Genomic DNA, 6652 nt, shown 5'->3' on the forward strand with positions numbered 1-6652 from the left:
AGAGGAGGACCATGATGGAGGTAACACTAGAGGAGAGAGGAGAGAGGACAATGATGGAGGTAACACTAGAGGAGAGAGGAGGACCATGATGGAGGTAACACTAGAGGAGAGAGGAGGACCATGATGGAGGTAACACTAGAGGAGAGAGGACCATGATGGAGGTAACACTAGAGGAGAGAGGAGAGAGGACCATGATGGAGGTAACACTAGAGGAGAGAGGAGGACCATGATGGAGGTAACACTAGAGGAGGAGGACCATGATGGAGGTAACACTAGAGGAGAGAGGACCATGATGGAGGTAACACTAGAGGAGAGAGGAGGACCATGATGGAGGTAACACTAGAGGAGGAGGACCATGATGGAGGTAACACTAGAGGAGAGAAGAGAGAGGACCATGATGGAGGTAACACTAGAGGAGAGAGGAGGAGGACCATGATGGAGTAACACTAGAGGAGAGAGGAGGAGGACCATGATGGAGGTAACACTAGAGGAGAGAGGACCATGATGGAGGTAACACTAGAGGAGAGAGGAGGACCATGATGGAGGTAACACTAGAGGAGGAGGACCATGATGGAGTTAACACTAGAGGAGAGAGGAGGACCATGATGGAGGTAACACTAGAGGAGAGAGGAGGAGGACCATGATGGAGGTAACACTGGAGAGAGGAGGACCATGATGGAGGTAACACTAGAGGAGGAGGACCATGATGGAGGTAACACTAGAGGAGAGAGGAGGAGGACCATGATGGAGTAACACTAGAGGAGAGAGGAGGAGGACCATGATGGAGGTAACACTAGAGGAGAGAGGAGGACCATGATGGAGGTAACACTGGAGAGAGGAGGACCATGATGGAGGTAACACTAGAGGAGGAGGACCATGATGGAGGTAACACTGGAGAGAGGAGGACCATGATGGAGGTAACACTAGAGGAGAGAGGAGGACCATGATGGAGTTAACACTAGAGGAGAGAGGAGGACCATGATGGAGGTAACACTAGAGGAGAGAGGAGGAGGACCATGATGGAGGTAACACTAGAGGAGGAGGACCATGATGGAGGTAACACTGGAGAGAGGAGGACCATGATGGAGGTAACACTAGAGGAGAGAGGAGGACCATGATGGAGGTAACACTAGAGGAGAGAGGAGGACCATGATGGAGGTAACACTAGAGGAGAGAGGAGGAGGACCATGATGGAGGTAACACTAGAGGAGGAGGACCATGATGGAGGTAACACTAGAGGAGAGAGGAGGACCATGATGGAGTTAACACTAGAGGAGAGAGGAGGACCATGATGGAGGTAACACTAGAGGAGAGAGGAGGAGGACCATGATGGAGGTAACACTAGAGGAGGAGGACCATGATGGAGGTAACACTGGAGAGAGGAGGACCATGATGGAGGTAACACTAGAGAGAGAGGAGGAGGACCATGATGGAGGTAACACTAGAGGAGGAGGACCATGATGGAGGTAACACTAGAGGGAGAGAGGAGGACCATGATGGAGGTAACACTAGAGGAGGAGGACCATGATGGAGGTAACACTAGAGGAGAGAGGAGGAGGACCATGATGGAGGTAACACTAGAGGAGAGAGGAGGAGGACCATGATGGAGTTAACACTAGGGGAGAGAGGAGGAGGACCATGATGGAGGTAACACTAGAGGAGAGAGGAGGAGGACCATGATGGAGGTAACACTGGAGGAGAGGAGGAGGACCATGATGGAGGTAACACTAGAGGAGGAGGACCATGATGGAGGTAACACTAGAGGAGAGAGGAGGACCATGATGGAGGTAACACTAGAGGAGAGAGGAGGACCATGATGGAGGTAACACTAGAGGAGGAGGACCATGATGGAGGTAACACTAGAGGAGAGAGGAGGACCATGATGGAGGTAACACTAGAGGAGAGAGGAGAGAGGACAATGATGGAGGTAACACTAGAGGAGAGAGGACCATGATGGAGGTAACACTAGAGGAGGAGGACCATGATGGAGGTAACACTAGAGGAGAGAGGACCATGATGGAGGTAACACTAGAGGAGAGAGGAGGACCATGATGGAGGTAACACTAGAGGAGAGAGGAGAGAGGACAATGATGGAGGTAACACTAGAGGAGAGAGGAGGACCATGATGGAGGTAACACTAGAGGAGGAGGACCATGATGGAGGTAACACTAGAGGAGAGAGGACCATGATGGAGGTAACGCTAGAGGAGAGAGGAGAGAGGACCATGATGGAGGTAACACTAGAGGAGAGAGGAGGACCATGATGGAGGTAACACTAGAGGAGAGAGGAGGACCATGATGGAGGTAACACTAGAGGAGGAGGACCATGATGGAGGTAACACTAGAGGAGAGAGGAGAGAGGACCATGATGGAGGTAACACTAGAGGAGAGAGGAGGAGGACCATGATGGAGTAACACTAGAGGAGAGAGGAGGAGGACCATGATGGAGGTAACACTAGAGGAGAGAGGACCATGATGGAGGTAACACTAGAGGAGAGAGGAGGACCATGATGGAGGTAACACTAGAGGAGGAGGACCATGATGGAGTTAACACTAGAGGAGAGAGGAGGACCATGATGGAGGTAACACTAGAGGAGAGAGGAGGAGGACCATGATGGAGGTAACACTAGAGGAGAGAGGAGGACCATGATGGAGGTAACACTGGAGAGAGGAGGACCATGATGGAGGTAACACTAGAGGAGGAGGACCATGATGGAGTTAACACTAGAGGAGAGAGGAGGACCATGATGGAGGTAACACTAGAGGAGAGAGGAGGAGGACCATGATGGAGGTAACACTAGAGGAGAGAGGAGGACCATGATGGAGGTAACACTGGAGAGAGGAGGACCATGATGGAGGTAACACTAGAGGAGGAGGACCATGATGGAGGTAACACTAGAGGAGAGAGGAGGAGGACCATGATGGAGTAACACTAGAGGAGAGAGGAGAAGGACCATGATGGAGGTAACACTAGAGGAGAGAGGAGGACCATGATGGAGGTAACACTGGAGAGAGGAGGACCATGATGGAGGTAACACTAGAGGAGGAGGACCATGATGGAGGTAACACTGGAGAGAGGAGGACCATGATGGAGGTAACACTAGAGGAGAGAGGAGGACCATGATGGAGTTAACACTAGAGGAGAGAGGAGGACCATGATGGAGGTAACACTAGAGGAGAGAGGAGGAGGACCATGATGGAGGTAACACTAGAGGAGGAGGACCATGATGGAGGTAACACTGGAGAGAGGAGGACCATGATGGAGGTAACACTAGAGGAGAGAGGAGGACCATGATGGAGGTAACACTAGAGGAGAGAGGAGGACCATGATGGAGGTAACACTAGAGGAGAGAGGAGGAGGACCATGATGGAGGTAACACTAGAGGAGGAGGACCATGATGGAGGTAACACTAGAGGAGAGAGGAGGACCATGATGGAGTTAACACTAGAGGAGAGAGGAGGACCATGATGGAGGTAACACTAGAGGAGAGAGGAGGAGGACCATGATGGAGGTAACACTAGAGGAGGAGGACCATGATGGAGGTAACACTGGAGAGAGGAGGACCATGATGGAGGTAACACTAGAGGAGAGAGGAGGAGGACCATGATGGAGGTAACACTAGAGGAGGAGGACCATGATGGAGGTAACACTAGAGGAGAGAGGAGGACCATGATGGAGGTAACACTAGAGGAGGAGGACCATGATGGAGGTAACACTAGAGGAGAGAGGAGGAGGACCATGATGGAGGTAACACTAGAGGAGAGAGGAGGAGGACCATGATGGAGTTAACACTAGGGGAGAGAGGAGGAGGACCATGATGGAGGTAACACTAGAGGAGAGAGGAGGAGGACCATGATGGAGGTAACACTGGAGGAGAGAGGAGGAGGACCATGATGGAGGAAACACTAGAGGAGGAGGACCATGATGGAGGTAACACTAGAGGAGAGAGGAGGACCATGATGGAGGTAACACTAGAGGAGAGAGGAGGACCATGATGGAGGTAACACTAGAGGAGGAGGACCATGATGGAGGTAACACTAGAGGAGAGAGGAGGAGGACCATGATGGAGGTAACACTGGAGAGAGGAGGACCATGATGGAGGTAACACTAGAGGAGAGAGGACCATGATGGAGGTAACACTAGAGGAGAGAGGAGGACCATGATGGAGGTAACACTAGAGGAGGAGGACCATGATGGAGGTAACACTAGAGGAGAGAGGACCATGATGGAGGTAACACTAGAGGAGAGAGGAGGACCATGATGGAGGTAACACTAGAGGAGGAGGACCATGATGGAGGTAACACTAGAGGAGAGAGGAGAGAGGACCATGATGGAGGTAACACTAGAGGAGAGAGGAGGAGGACCATGATGGAGTAACACTAGAGGAGAGAGGAGGAGGACCATGATGGAGGTAACACTAGAGGAGAGAGGACCATGATGGAGGTAACACTAGAGGAGAGAGGAGGAGGACCATGATGGAGGTAACACTAGAGGAGGAGGACCATGATGGAGGTAACACTAGAGGAGAGAGGAGGACCATGATGGAGGTAACACTAGAGGAGGAGGACCATGATGGAGGTAACACTAGAGGAGAGAGGAGGAGGACCATGATGGAGGTAACACTAGAGGAGAGAGGAGGAGGACCATGATGGAGTTAACACTAGGGGAGAGAGGAGGAGGACCATGATGGAGGTAACACTAGAGGAGAGAGGAGGAGGACCATGATGGAGGTAACACTGGAGGAGAGAGGAGGAGGACCATGATGGAGGAAACACTAGAGGAGGAGGACCATGATGGAGGTAACACTAGAGGAGAGAGGAGGACCATGATGGAGGTAACACTAGAGGAGAGAGGAGGACCATGATGGAGGTAACACTAGAGGAGGAGGACCATGATGGAGGTAACACTAGAGGGAGAGGAGGAGGACCATGATGGAGGTAACACTGGAGAGAGGAGGACCATGATGGAGGTAACACTAGAGGAGAGAGGAGGACCATGATGGAGGTAACACTAGAGGAGGAGGACCATGATGGAGGTAACACTAGAGGAGAGAGGACCATGATGGAGGTAACACTAGAGGAGAGAGGAGGACCATGATGGAGGTAACACTAGAGGAGGAGGACCATGATGGAGGTAACACTAGAGGAGAGAGGAGAGAGGACCATGATGGAGGTAACACTAGAGGAGAGAGGAGGAGGACCATGATGGAGTAACACTAGAGGAGAGAGGAGGAGGACCATGATGGAGGTAACACTAGAGGAGAGAGGACCATGATGGAGGTAACACTAGAGGAGAGAGGAGGACCATGATGGAGGTAACACTAGAGGAGGAGGACCATGATGGAGTTAACACTAGAGGAGAGAGGAGGAGGACCATGATGGAGGTAACACTAGAGGAGAGAGGAGGACCATGATGGAGGTAACACTGGAGAGAGGAGGACCATGATGGAGGTAACACTAGAGGAGGAGGACCATGATGGAGGTAACACTAGAGGAGAGAGGAGGAGGACCATGATGGAGTAACACTAGAGGAGAGAGGAGAAGGACCATGATGGAGGTAACACTAGAGGAGAGAGGAGGACCATGATGGAGGTAACACTGGAGAGAGGAGGACCATGATGGAGGTAACACTAGAGGAGGAGGACCATGATGGAGGTAACACTGGAGAGAGGAGGACCATGATGGAGGTAACACTAGAGGAGGAGGACCATGATGGAGGTAACACTAGAGGAGAGAGGAGGAGGACCATGATGGAGGTAACACTGGAGAGAGGAGGACCATGATGGAGGTAACACTAGAGGAGGAGGACCATGATGGAGTAACACTAGAGGAGGAGGACCATGATGGAGGTAACACTAGAGGAGAGAGGAGGACCATGATGGAGGTAACACTGGAGAGAGGAGGACCATGATGGAGGTAACACTAGAGGAGAGAGGAGGACCATGATGGAGGTAACACTAGAGGAGAGAGGAGGACCATGATGGAGGTAACACTAGAGGAGAGAGGAGGACCATGATGGAGGTAACACTAGAGGAGAGAGGAGGAGGACCATGATGGAGTAACACTAGAGGAGAGAGGAGGACCATGATGGAGGTAACACTAGAGGAGAGAGGAGGACCATGATGGAGGTAACACTGGAGAGAGGAGGACCATGATGGAGGTAACACTAGAGGAGAGAGGAGGACCATGATGGAGGTAACACTGGAGAGAGGAGGAGGACCATGATGGAGGTAACACTGGAGGAGAGAGGAGGACCATGATGGAGGTAACACTAGAGGAGAGAGGAGGAGGACCATGATGGAGTAACACTAGAGGAGAGAGGAGGAGGACCATGATGGAGGTAACACTAGAGGAGAGAGGACCATGATGGAGGTAACACTAGAGGAGAGAGGAGGACCATGATGGAGGTAACACTAGAGGAGAGAGGAGGACCATGATGGAGGTAACACTAGAGGAGAGAGGAGGAGGACCATGATGGAGTAACACTAGAGGAGAGAGGAGGACCATGATGGAGGTAACACTGGAGGACCATGATGGAGTTAACACTAGAGGAGAGAGGAGGACCATGATGGAGGTAACACTAGAGGAGAGAGGAGGAGGACCATGATGGAGGTAACACTAGAGGAGGAGGACCATGATGGAGGTAACACTGG

Source organism: Anoplopoma fimbria, chromosome 11, assembly GCF_027596085.1.
Source record: "Anoplopoma fimbria isolate UVic2021 breed Golden Eagle Sablefish chromosome 11, Afim_UVic_2022, whole genome shotgun sequence".
In the NCBI taxonomy this organism is placed as follows: domain Eukaryota; kingdom Metazoa; phylum Chordata; class Actinopteri; order Perciformes; family Anoplopomatidae; genus Anoplopoma; species Anoplopoma fimbria.